The sequence below is a fragment of the Struthio camelus genome, chromosome Z, assembly GCF_040807025.1.
Source record: "Struthio camelus isolate bStrCam1 chromosome Z, bStrCam1.hap1, whole genome shotgun sequence".
Lineage (NCBI taxonomy): Eukaryota > Metazoa > Chordata > Aves > Struthioniformes > Struthionidae > Struthio > Struthio camelus.
The window spans coordinates 22,789,992-22,804,335 of NC_090982.1; the positions used below are offsets into that span (position 1 = coordinate 22,789,992).

A 14,344-nucleotide genomic window follows, 5' to 3' on the forward strand; every position below is an offset into this window, starting at 1 on the left:
TTTTTTGAAGTTTAATAAAAAGTCTTTTTCTTAAACTTTTCTTTTTTATTTCAGTTTACCAGAGTCCCATTTTATTTGTGGCTTATATGGTAGATGGAAGCGGTCTGTTCTTTGCCCTGATGTTTTAAATGCCAGACACTTCCTCTTGGATGATCCCTTTTTTGTGATTTAAAATAGTTTTTTTGTAGCTGTTATTTTGCGATACAGTAAAACAATCTCATCTCCACCTAGACCTTTTTAAGAAATAGTGTTCTTACAGTTTGATAAGCTTGTAAAGTCTTAAATAGTACATAACCGGGGAGAAAAGCGGAGTTGCACAGAGGAAATATATTTCATCTTAGATTTCAAAATAGCATCAGTCTAAACTAAGCATATTTACAATGCTGGAGAATATGGTAGTATAAAAGTGATATTTCAGGTAAATACTAGACTGATCAAGGGGTAAAGCTAAATGAAGAGCTTGCCTTGAAGTCCTCATTCATAGTTTCCCAGTAGGGAAGGAAGGGGAAAAAATAGTAGAAAATATTGGAAATTTTTACGTTTGATAACTTATTTTGAAATTCATCCATACTTTCATAGTAGTCAGTAAAGAGAGATCTTGGTATTCACATACTTTCATAAAGTAGATTTATTAAAGGAGTAATGCTTAATTTCTTAGCTTTATCTGTTCCGATTTTAATCCCATTTATTTTTATCTTCTTAATGGCATATACCGTAGAGACACTCGAGGTAGCCAATTACATTTCAAGGTCAACTAGAACTAAGCAACCCTTTTACACCACTTTTCTTTATTAGATGAGTTAAGTTGCTAACTGTGATTCCCTGGTCTTTGAAGAGAGATTGTTATACATATGCTAAGTAGGCATCCACAGCAGATAAAATTTTTACTCTTAATACAAGCATGTCTTAATTCCAGTAGAATCCTTTTCTTCCTGCTGGCAGGCGCTATGTATATTTTTATGTGTATTTACTTCCTTTTAGGAATGTTTATTAGTACATGTAATAAAAACAATGTTGTTTTTTTTTTTATCTTTAATTTATTGGAAAGTGTCCTGTAAATTAGTAGCAACTCTATGCGCATTTCAGGTTTCAAGTGCAAGATATGTTAAGTTATGTGACTTGCTACAGATATGCCCCAAAATATGCTTAAGTGCGTGTTTCAGAAGAGGGTGATTCCCTGACTAGACTCTGGTCTCATTTACTCTTCATTAAGCTTTCATTGATTTATTACAGAGTAAATGAGAAAAGAACCTCATTCAAGAGCTTTGAGAGCACCCACAAAAAACATTTTCTTCTTGTGATGGGAAGATTTGGAGGATTTATTTTCACTATGATTTCATTTAAGTTATTATAAATTATATACGTACTCTGTGTTTAGTGTAAAGTATGGAAAACTTTGCTAACCAATCGCATCCAGCTAAATTAAATTTTGATGGAGGATGGGGCTGTCTTTTCTGTTAGAAGTAGATATTTTTCCTGAGCAGGCTCTCTGGTACAGTGAAAGTGGTGCAGAATTTGCTGGGTTTATTGCTTTTACTCCTCAGACATTTATAGCCACATATTTTCCCTGGAGAATCATTTCAATTATTTATACAGTTCTTTTTATTTGTACACACTTTGCAAGTCCGTTTTATATTTAGCAGTTTCTGCAATAATTTCAGTGTTATAACTTATAGAAAGGTTAAATGATTTCACTTACACGAGGAAGAGCAAGTGATTTTCATGCTCCCCAAATAGAACTACAAGAATTAATAGAATAGATTACAGTCACTGTAAAAACAAGTTAATAGCTTTGGATTTTCTTTTTAATTCTCTGAGATTTTGAGTTGGAAAGTCTTGTCAAGATTTGAATGCACTTTGGGAGACTATGGATTCTTAGAAACATGTTTGTCCCTTTGGCAAGAAAGGGTATTTCTGTGCATTGTCATATTAACTTAACGGCTGTTCTTCAGAGAAAGTAATATGGTTGATTACTTATTAGCATGTAACTTAATAGAAAATTTGTGTTAATCAAGTTTACCACATTAAAGACCAACAAGCTCCTTTCTGAATTAGAGACTGAAATTCATAAATCATTAATTAAGTATTTTAGTTTTTTTTTAAGTTCTTATACTGAGAACGGTATATTCTGAACACCTAAATAATTTATAAAGTTACTGAGAATAAAATAAAAATTAGTATTGCTATCTGCCCTGTTCTCAATCGAAAGAGATCACATGTTCTTGTACCTCAAAGGATTACAGGTTAGATGGTTTTGTCCTGTGCTTCTATTTGTATTACAGCATTTATCTGCAAAATAAGGGAGTATGCTCATTTCCTTCTCTGTGATGTAACTTCCAGTAACGCCAATTTTTTAGGCAGATAGTTTTCAAAGGGTTTGGCCAGCTGAAGACTTGCTCTGGAGCTGACCCTTTGTGTTTTCTTCATTTAAAGGTTATACTATATTTTACAGGGGATTTAGGTATATGGAAAAGGGATACCTTTCCCAGGCTTCTTCCCAGCAGCTGCTTTCTTAATATGGCAGAAAGGTCAAATATAGGGAATCCTGTGATGGACAGCACCTGTGAGATACAGAGGTTCCTTTTGCATTTCTTTTCTGGGTATAAGACTGCATTATTACTCTATCTCCATTTTCAGCTATCTAAACTTAAGCTTCACCTTAAACATCACTTTTATGGGAAAACCATAGAAAAGTCTGTATTTGTTTCATTGTCTCTAGCGTTTTGTAGGCAGCTCTTTATGTTCTATTGCACTGTTCTCCTTGCTCTGCCTCTCTGGTTAGCCTCTAACATTGAGGATCTAAGGGCTGTCTGTTTTTTTTCCACTTTACGGATCACCTCATTAAGAAAATTGATCCCCTGCATTCCCTCACTGAACTTACTTCCTAGTAAGATTGTTAGGTCTGTGTATTTCCTTTGGTCTGTGCCTGGAACATTCATCAGTATCAATGGGAGTTGCCTGGAGGGACTGAGGTCAGTACATGGCCTTTAGAAAAATATTGAATTTGCACCATAGTTATCAATGAAGAAATCCTGCTAGTAACTAAGTTGTTAGAGGTCTGTCTTAAGACCTCTTTTTTTTGGTTAGCTTTTCTGGAAAAAAATATAAGCAATGAGCAGAATAAGAGAAAAAATAAGTTTATAAATTTGGGTTATAGTATGTGTATTATTTGCTTTAACGTAAAGTTCAGTGCACCAATTCACAATTTTGTGGTGAGAATCACATAAGCATGATTCAGTTAGAATCTCCTATTTTATGATGTGGGCATTACCATTTTGTTATGCTGTTTCATTCTTCTGCAGTTCCTCTTGTCCAGTTTTGCCAATTGAATGCATCAGTAATAATTCATTGTAATTTGAGCACTGTTAAGATTTTACACCAGAATTTGGATACTTACACCAAGTAAACATTTTTGTTGTTTCTAAAATTTTCTTACTGCAGATTTTTACTACTAAATATTTTATTGTTTAGAATTAAGAATGTTATTCAGAATGTTAGGGAACCTGATTTTCTTGGGCAAATTTATACTATACTGTCTTTGTGTAGTAAGAAAATAATAAAATAACGCCCAAAATTCCATCTACTTTACATTGAGAAGAGAGTGAATAAAATTGTCAGTTTATTACATTTGCAGTCAGTCTATTCAGGTGCAAACATTTTAAAGATATACTTTTCAATTTTATGTTTAAAAGTCATATTTTGTTTTTAATGTGTCAGATAGTTTAAGATAACTGAGGCACATGTTCTCACCATGTTATAACAATTTGGATGTAATTTAGCTTCTGAAAGGGAACACTGTGGAATAAATCATGATTACATAACATCACTGGAGTTAGTCTTTGAGAGCTAATTATAACTAGTTGATTTCCAACTAAGAGTAGATGTTTCCTTCTAAGAAAATTATGGAATTACTTTGGTCATGCTAGCCTGATTTGATGAAAAATCTTAATTTTAAGAGTCATTTGACTGCTTGCGCGCTCAAGTACCCTTACAGTATTTTGCAGAGGAAGATTCGTAACTAAGGCAGGTAGAAGTCTGTTTAGGAATGTTGCAACATATGTGGAAACAAGAATCACAAGTAACAGTAGTTTGGACTGAACTTATTCCTGAATAGATGGTTCAGATCTTGCAGGGGGTCTGGTGTAATGTATTAATGACTAGCGTATGGTGAGATCTGGAATACTTCATTTACATCTTTACATTGTAGTAATATTGCCCACTAAGGAGACTGCTTTTGTTATCTTGGAATCTCTTTCCGGCACTGTATTGTTTAAAAAAATTCTAACATTCTGTCATAGATTAATTAAAAAAAGAAAAAAGAAAAAGCTTTAACAAAGTAATTGAAAAAAGTAGAGTATTTTTATGGTCTTTTAAAAATAACTTTTGATACTCTTTGCATGTTCCATATGTAGGAATTTTTAGTTCCCTTTGGGGCAAAAAAAAAAAAAAAAAATCTGAATCTAAAAGCTTAATAGCATTTTTGCTGCTTTATAATTATACTAATAAACACCCCTGTCCATGACCTTGGAATTTATAGTGCAATGGGAAAGATTTATTGACATGTGATTTGGAAGAAAAATGGTATTATTGCATAATTTACAGTATGTGGTTATTTAGCGTATGTACTTGCATAGCATTTATCCCTGTTATTTTAAGACCTTCAGCTATCTTTCAGTTTTCATTTAAGACTACAGAAAGCATTCTTGGTAAATACAGATGCCTGGGAGATCTTTGTTATATTATTGAGTCAGCTACAAAGTAACCGTCTTACGTTGAGATGTACAGATCTTTAAAACTGCATGTAATTTTTTTAGAAAAAGTTTTAAACGCTATTTTTCCTAGTAGTTTAGATACCACTGTGTAGGGCTGATATACAGGTTCTTGATATACAAGCACTTTATGTGTAGATTTGCTTCTTGCTGCTGTTTATCTAAGATACCTCTAGGGTCCCTTTATTTTTCACCTTAGTCAAATTTTCCCATGATCTCCCTTTCTGCTCTTGTGAAGTTAACTGTATAAAGACCTTTAAATCTTCTTGTGAAGCCATAACTAACTCTCAAACAACTGTGTGAATGCAACTAAGTATGTATCTCAGTGGCATAAGGGAAGAGATACATTCCTTCACAATTCTACCCCCTTTCTCAACTACACACAGTGAGAGCGTCTGTGCCTAACTTTTGTCTAATTTGGTTTTTGAATTTGTTGGATTCAGCTATTTTCATTAGGCGTTAGATGATTTTCAAGGGCAAGTCTTTTTTTCCAAAATTCATACCATCCTCAGCTTCCAAAATCTATAGCTACATTGTCTTGTCTTTATCATGATAAAGTGTGGAAGCTCTTTGAGTGTGTAGCAGAATAACAAATTCAAAACACAAATGAAATTTTTATGGATTGCCTAATGAAGAGACGGTTACAATATATATTTATGGTAAACTTGCTTAAATTCTTGAAGAATGCCATGTGAATCTTTATGCTGTCTCAGGAAGGCCTTTTTCAAAGTTTTTAACAGTTTCCAACTAAAGTAAACCCACCTTAAGCCTTTTTTTTTTTTTGTCTGCAGACTGTGAAGTAAGTAGTCAAGTGATCTAAAAATGATGAATTCAAGATTCTCAAATTCTAATGAAAGTTTCAAGTTTTTATTTATAAATGGTAGTTTACTGCCATACAATAAGAAGAATTCCCAGCTGTGAGGATGAAGAAATGACGTTTTTGTTCTCAAAAAGTTAATGATAATTCACTAGAATAATTACTTTTTTTTTTTTAATATAACCCAACATGTTTGATAATGTGCTGTGTTTATTACTAATTCTTATGTAGCTTAATGAAGCAGGTAATATTCTAGGTTTTCTAACATCATGGGACCATTTTATCTTATACTATACATACAAAAAAAAAAAAAGCTGAAAAATGTGGCTAGTAATTCGACTTAATAGTTGCAGTGATTCATTGATATCAGTAATTGTAACTTATCTGCTTCACGATGTTTGTGTCATGCTCAGAAAACGTACTCCTCTTAAGGACTGTGCTCTCTTTTGGCACTTGATATGCCACAAAGCATGCCTACAGGAAAAGGAGACACCCAACCAGTATGCCTTTATAGCCCTTTGATCTCTGTGTTCAATATTGGGATGTAATATATCTTTACATTCTCAACAGAATGATTTAGAAGTTTCCTTTTACCTTAGTTAAATTTTGTTTCGCTATATCTATTCCTTCTGCCGAGAAGATTCTGCTGTTCAGCCTTTAAAAGGGATAGTAATGACCTGCATAAAAACAAAGGTAGAGACTTTTTAGTATGAAATGACATATTTATCAATTCATTCTTATTTTATTGAGATTTAAAGAGTAAAAGGAATAAAGAGAATCATGTATGCATGTTTTCCCCCTGCAGATATTTCATGCAGTAGGATGTAGTTAGCATAATATTAAAATAAAATATGCATATACTAAACAGCATTTGGGGCCGTCTGTGGAAACACATGTACCTGAATACAAATGTGCCAGTTGTCAGAACTGTTCTACTAAAAGAAAACTCAGTGTGTGAATATAACCTGCATAAACTGGTAAATCTGCCTAGGCTGACTTTAGTATCGATGCCATGTTTTTTAAAAAAAAAAAAAAACAGCAACAACAATTTCTCAAATTCATTATTAAAGAAAATGGAAAACTGTTGCTAAAGCAAGATCAGAACTTCAGCTGGTATAAACTGACATACTTGGCACTATTTGTTACTGCTTAATGTGATAGCCCACGCTAATGCAGTACTGTCTAGTGGAACTGTGTAACAGCCTTATTCAAGAAATTGCTGCAGAATGAACTGTAGCAGTAAAATAAATTAACTGGGAAAACGAGTATTACTGAACTCATGGAATGTATATATTCCTACTGAGAATTCAATCTTAATTTCTGTGTAACCAGTTTACTGAAATTATTATCAAGATTTTTTAAGATTCTCATTTTTGATTTGAAGTAAAGACTAGTATACTTCGTATACTGTAATACTTGTTTATTAATTTTAGTTAGGAAACAGAATGCTGGGTAGTTTAGCCTATCCCTAATGCCCTTTAAGTCTGTGACCTGATTCTCAGTGACTTCAGATTTTATGCCTTTTTGGATAGGTGACAATGTTGCTAATTATTTAATTTGTAGGTAATGTTTCTTCGTCACTGTCATTTTTGTTGCTGTGGTTTCTCCTTGTTCCTCAATTATTTAAACTAGCTGATGTAGTATAGAAATAACCAACCAAATTCAGTCATGTAGGTCCACTGGAGGAGCACTTTTGGAGAGCTTCATATGGTCTATTCCTGGACTTAGAAATGTCACTAATAATGCATAATTATTAAGACCAGGAGGACATGATTGGAGATAGTAGTGTAAGCCCATTTCGCCTATGGTGAAATATGAGAAATTGAAGCAATATGTTGTATTACCATTAAGTATTAATGTGTATGTACAAAGCAGCTTATGTAAACCATAACAAAAATAAGGGATACGGTCTGTATCTTTATCTCGTACACTGTGTGGTAACATGCATATTTAAATAATGAGTAGCACAATTAAGCAACAGTATTGTGGATGCCTGCCTATAGTGAGAACAGTGTTACAGAGCAGCATGAAAGACTTTCCCTGTAAAATTAGGTGCCTTGCTTATGCAAGAATTACAAAAAGACCTCTTTTACAGCATAAAGTATAAAACATCTTTGTTAAATCTTAAACTGTAACAAGTTTAGGATTGGGTGCCCTCTGTGTAACAATGGAAAAAAAAACCCAGCATTCTGTCTTTTCTGTGGCACTTAAGTAGCTATATAAGGGCTCGGCACTTTCAATGCACAAAAAAGGTGCTGCTGATGTAGGGCTGGACCTTATTTAGCCTATGTCTCTGGAGCATGGGCTTTTATGTTGGGAGAGGAATTTACTTTTCTAGGGAGAAAGAAGCAGCATCCATTCCCCCCCCCCCCCCTCTTTTTTCTTTTCATCATTTGAAGTTGCTCAGGTTTCTGGAATGTTTAAAAAATTGTGGGAGGGAATTAGTAGCAAGAGGGCAGGTAGTATGTCGGAGGAGAATGAGAAATGAATGATTAGACATGTAGACTTGCTGTGAAGCATATGATTCTAGCAATTTATACTCACTTAATCATACTGATTTTTTAAAAAAAAAAAGTCATAAAGCCTAAAATTTTATATTTTTACTTTTGATTATATTGTATTAAGATAGTTAGAATCCTTCTCTGCAAGTGATTATTCTAGAGCTTCCCAGTAATATTAATATAATTCACTTAGCTCAGAAGACAGTAAAAATTCTGGATTATCATGCCCATAAATTTTGTAATATATATACTTTAACATTTTCCCAAACCTTCTTTAGAAATTCAGCTTTATTATCTCTGTCTGGTTTCATGTATATCTGGCAGACCCAATGCATCTTGGTGTTCAAAAGAACGTCCCTCATTTGAGATGGCTTTTCAGCTTGCATTCAAATACAGCAGTGTACCACCTAAAGCTTTTTAAGCAAGCTTTGCTTGCTTAAGCAATTATTCAATAAATTCCTTAAGTAATTACTTAAGTAAAACTTGAGGAATTACTGGAAAAGCAATTTCAAAATAGAAACTTCTAATACTATGCTTACTCTGAAAATTAGTGATGTGAACAGAGTGTGTCTAGTCTGAAAAAAATGTGAGTATGTGGAATTACTCAGGAATAGCTACTGTGTTTAAATTAATAAACTTCTATTTCATGATAACTTTCAGGCGTACAGAGCTTGCTGACTTAAAGCATATTCAGTCATGATATCTTACACTTTTTGGAATGTTAAAAAAATGGAATGTTAAAAAACATTCCTTTCTTGTTGATCAGAATAGATTTTTTGTGTTGTTGTTGAGATATGAATTAAGATACATGGCTAAGTCTGCATTTTTACTCACCGCACTGTAGCGTAGAGATATCAAACATAGCTTTAAATTCTTGAAACAATGTAATCCAGCCTGAGCCAGTGCAGGTAAAATGCTTCTGGTACCTAAACTCACTTGGATGTCTCATACCTGTTTTTCAGTAACTAAACAGACAATTATCTAGACATGCAGGGGTAATGCCATTCATTTTCAGAATGTGAACAGCTACAGTTTCAAATGACTTTCGTAAGAAGAATCTCTTGCAAGATGAAGATTTCTCTGTTTCCCCATCCACTCGAGTAAGTAACTTTCTTGAATAGAACTTTTTGTTGAGTATTTCTTAGGGGGTTCTAGTTATTGTAGAGTAACTGTGTATTGCAGGCCCTCTTTGAGCCACCAGCATCCTCATTTAACTTCTCTTAATTGTCTGTAGATAACTACTTGATTTTTTTTTTAAACAGCACTGATTTTGCTAAAATTTTCTGCTATTAGCACAGTCTGTATTTCAATATTATGAGGGCTTCTCGTAGGGAACAATCACAAACAATTGTATCTGACCACGTCAGAAACGTCAAAATAGGTCTGAATGTATCCCTTACTTCAACAGTGTTTTGCTGGTTATTTATTAGAATCATTATGATGATTAGTGTTACCATTGTGCATACTAGTCCCACTCATGCCCGGTGATCTCATTATGCTGGGCACTTTCTAACACAGAACGAAAGCCTTTTTCTACTTCCAGATATATTATGATCTGTACGCTATGTTTAAGCACTTCCACACTACATCACACAGTTCGGAGAAGATGGATCAGGTCTGTCATTCCTCAGAATGTCAGAACATCAAAAGATTGCTGCTGTCATGCTGAAGGTCCAGCAGGAAAGAGGTTAAAAATATCACTGCTTTTTTGCAAAGCAAGTAAAGCTCATTCAAAGGTCTTTTTGAGTACATACGCGTTTCTTATGCTAGAGAAGTTTAAAGGGTATGTGGAAGCATCTGTTATTGAAGGGATGTCATGGGTGGTGAGCCTCAGGTTAGTTCTGTTTTCTGAGAGCAGAACAGCCACACAGTTCATTTCAAACTGTTTTAAGACACTACTGCAGTTACTCTGAAACACACAGTGAATCCAGATAGGGTAGGCTGCTATTACAGAGTTTGATTTCCGCTTGAGAAGTCTAAGTCCATCTTGTTTGTTGACACATCTCTAAATGTATGTCTTAGATTTTTTTTTTTTCATATATTGATGAGTCTCTGGTTTTTGCCACAGAACTATTTTCTGTGAAAATCTTTAGTCTCTTATTTTGATAGAAAAAGTTTAATTTCAGTTTGTTCTTGATGAGTAGAGACTCTCTACAGAAACAAAAATTCTTGGAAATTTCACTGTATAGTATGAGTTAATGCAATTTGGTTTGCATTGCAGTCACACATGCTGGAAATATACTTAACATTAAATATTGATATAACTTTTTGTACGTTTTGGATTTGGATCTTTCGAAGATCCAGGATTTCTTCAGGGTATGTGTAGACTGTATTTTGAGGGGAACTCAAAGACCATCCTAAAGATCATATTTGCCAGCAGGCATTGAATTTGTCAGAATGATCAAAGACGGAGAGAGGGCAGATGACCTACTAGATGTCAGCTTGAACCGGCTGTCCATTGGCAATCAGGTTTTGCCCATGGTGCTCTTCTATGGCTAGAAGCCAAAGGAATAGTGGAGATTGCTACGTTAAAAACATAAACATATAAAAATACTTCACATTTTTATTCTTGAAAGAGGTATTATTCCCCAAAGTAATATCTACATAATACTTGCTTTTAGTGGAAGGGTGAAAATGTATTAGCCGTTATTTTCTAAATATGTCTTCTTGTCTCATAAAGAACAGTAGGACATCAGTGTACTAATAAGAATAGTTTCACTGGAATATATAAAGCAAAATAATGCATGGGAAAAAGGCCAATAAAAAGATCAGGGCAGTACATGCCTCTTGAATGCCAGCACGGAGAACTGAGCAAAACTGATTAGACTAGTTTAAACTTCCTCTTACAGCTGGCATTTTGATATATTGTTTTGAATGGTAGGAACTTCTCCTAGCTAGGAATTTTTATATGCTTCAGCCTTCTTTCTGACTATTATCCTGAGCTACTACTTACATGAGCTCTTGGGACATTTTTGCAGGGTGGGAACTGTGAAATCCAACTGCTTTTTACTTTGTTGTGTTCTCCTAAATATATTGCATTTTTCTGTTAAATCTTTTGTAGCTCTATTGTAGCATTTAAATGTACTACTTCTCCTCCTGCTGCTTTGTAACATTGAAAGCTATGTGTGGTTTTAGTTTGAAGCAATTAACTTCTTTCCCTGTCTCCCTTAAGCACCCTTTGAGTCTGGTTGCTGAGTTGAGCATCTGATCTTACAGAAGAAGCATGGATAGGTGCAAACCATGTATACATGAAGTTCTTTTGTAGCTTGTTACATGCTGGTGCAAATATGGTGAGATTTAGAATGTATCTTTCTTTACACTTTCTGACTTTCTTTCCTTCTCTATATTCTGGCTGGAATGTCTTTGCCGTAGAAAAGGCTTTGTCAGCCTCACCTCCATCCCTGGAAAGGTGATGGAACAGCTCATGCTGGGGGTCATCCACTAAGCACGTGGAGGACAAGAAGGTGACCAGGAGTAGCCAGCACGGATTCACCAAGGGGGTGAAATCATGCTTGACCAATGTGATAGCCTTCTGTGATGGAATGACTGGCTGGGTCAATGAGGGCAGAGCAGCGGATGCTGTCTCCCCGGACTTCAGCAAGGCTTTGGACACTGTCTCCCAGCACATCCTCCTAGGTAAACTCAGGAAGCGGGGGTTGGCTGAGTGGAGAGTGAGGTGGATTGAGAACTGGCTGGATGGCCGAGCTCAGAGGGTTGTGGTCAGTGGTGCAGCTGGAGGCCTGTATGTAGCTAGCGGTGTCCCCCAAGGGTCAGTCCTGGGCCCAGTCTTGTTCAACTTATTCATCAGTGCCCTGGAGGAAGGCACAGAGTGCACCCACAGCATCAGTTTGCTGATGATACAAAACTGGGAGGAGTGGCTGACACACCAGGGGGCCGTGCTGCCATTCAGAGGGATCTCGACAAGCTGGAGAGATGAGCGGAGAGGTACCTCATGAAATGCAACAAAGGCAAGTGCAGGCTCCTGCCCCTGGGGAGGAATAACCCCCTGCACCAGTGCAGGTTGGGGGCTGACCTGCTGGAAAGCAGCTCTGCAGAGAAGGACCTGGGAGTCGTGGTGGAGAACAAGTTGAGCATGAGCCAGCAACGTGCCCTTGTGGCCAAGAAGGCCAAGGGGATCCTGGGGTGCATTAGGAGGAGTGTTGCCAACAGGTGGAGGGACCCCCTCCTCCACCATCCTCTCCCTCTCCTCATCCCTGGGGAGGCCTCACCTGGAGTCCTGTGTCCCGTGCTGGGCTCCCCAGGACAAGAGGGGCATGGCGCTACTGGGGAGAGTCCAGCGGAGGGCTACAAAGATGCTGAGGGGACTGGAGCACCTCTCCTCTGAAGAAAGGCTGCGAGAGCTGGGCCTGTTCAGCCTGGAGAAGAGAGGACCTGAGAGGGGATCTCATCAATGTATACAAATATCTGAAGGGACGGTGTCGAGAGGATGGGGCCAGTCTCTTCTCCGTGGTGCCCAGCGACAGGACAGGAGGCAACGGGCAGAAACTGAACCACAGGCAGTTTCTGTCTGAACCTGAGGAAAAACTTCTTTGCTGTGAGGGAGACAGAGCGCTGGGAGAGGTTGCCCAGAGAAGTTGTGGAGTCTCCTTCGCTGGAGATATTCAGAACCTGCCTGGACGTGATCCTGGGAAATATGCTCTAGAGGACCCTGCCTGAGCAGGGGGGTTGGACTAGATGATCTCCAGAGGCCCCTTCCAACCTCGGCCATTCTGTGATGTTTTTTAGATTACGGTGGAATGTACATGAACAATTGGGATGATTTCCTGAACGAGGACATGAATACCTAAACATTTAAACTAAACTAGATAATTGGCTATTTACTAAATGTCAACAAACTGACGTTTGGCTTGTAAGTTCGTTGAAAATCACTTGTCAAAAGTGAAAGCTCAGCATCTTCACAAAACTATATGCAGGCATAGTAGGTTTTTAAAACTCCCTTCTTGTTATCATATTTAGCCTTAACTTTCTAACAATTGTAATTGTCCACAGAAACACTCGAAGATAAATGCATTATCAGGTTTTGAAATTTTCTTATTTTTGTAAATATTAAGACCTAGGGAGCAAAATAAGGGCTGTATTGTGGATTAAGTGAAATATCTCAAGGCTGTGCTTTTCTGATAACTGAACCTGAAGTGACCTTTCTCAGACACAATTACAGAGCTGTATGTTTTTCCTTTAATTTCATCAGGGGTTTAATTAGTATACAAATAAAACTTCCCTTATCTTCCTTTCTACCTAATTGGCTTGTCTTCGCTTATATATGAAGTATGTGAAAATGGGCTGTAATTAGGGTGACCGTGTTAACCTTTTTTTCTCAAATGTACTGTTGCCTAAAGGCCTCAAGGCCTAGAAACAGTGCTTTGGATTATTGCTTTGCAATCACTGTGGCTCTCCCATAGGTTTTCTCATGAGCAGAAGGGCTTTGGGTGCTGCAGGTTCCCACTGCTTAACGGGATCTTCATTCTTCTCCCCACTAAATGTTTATTGATTATCTCACTGCTCCACACTCAGCCTCCAACAACTTAATATCAGGTGACAGTCAGGAGAGTTCTCCAAGTAATTAGAGTGGAGCATTGAGGGAACAATTAGGAGCAGAGTTATTAAACTTGATTTATCCTATTCTCTCCTGAACAGTTTCTTGGATATCAGAACATCACACTTTCACAATCTACCCTGGCTGAGAAATTAGTGGCTAACCTACTGCTTATCATTGTTGCCTTGCTGCCTTGAGGCACACCCTCTTGGTTTCAGTCACTCAGCTGGAAATATTAGAGTCCATAAAGTTTATCAAGGGTTTTAATTAGATCAATCTGAAGAAGGAAAAAAAGGAGAGGCTTAGCAGCCATTACTTTAGAACATTCTAAACTGCATCTGAGCAATTTTCAAGGCTTGACTTTAACCCACAGTTGCAAGGAGCTGAAGTGAAGGCTGAAACTGTTTTGGGGTAGCTTGTTTGTTTACATTATGCTTAGATACTGCAACATTGCTAATAGGTGAAGTCTGAATCCTTTGGACATTTAGGTAATTAACTCGCAAAGTTTTGAAAAGCAATTATTCATTGAAAATTTTGATTTTATCATTTCTCTGTTGCTTCGTCACTAGCTAATGCACGTTACTGGCTGTGTCTGTCCTAGAGTTAGTCTTTATGCTTTCATCCCTCTTACTGTCTCATTTATAGACCTACGCCTGCAGTTCGTTTGCAGGACTAGCTAGCAGCCCATACTAGATTTGGATAC

The 14,344-nt window shown here is 36.7% G+C and overlaps 1 protein-coding gene across 9 annotated transcripts in view; it reads left to right on the plus strand.

The window, feature by feature from the left end:
- Positions 1 to 14,344, plus strand: part of CCDC171 (coiled-coil domain containing 171) — a 162,714-nt gene that overhangs the window by 83,484 nt on the left and 64,886 nt on the right. The window contains exons 22-23 of one of the 9 annotated variants that reach the window (XR_011137726.1): positions 9,103 to 9,187; positions 9,631 to 11,365. The exons of 6 other annotated variants lie outside the window; for them this stretch is intronic. The gene's annotated coding sequence lies outside the window, so the exon portion shown is untranslated. Of the gene's footprint in view, positions 1 to 9,102; positions 9,188 to 9,630; positions 11,366 to 14,344 lie in introns of those variants that run through there. 2 more of the 9 variants (XR_011137727.1, XR_011137725.1) reach the window with 2 other exon arrangements.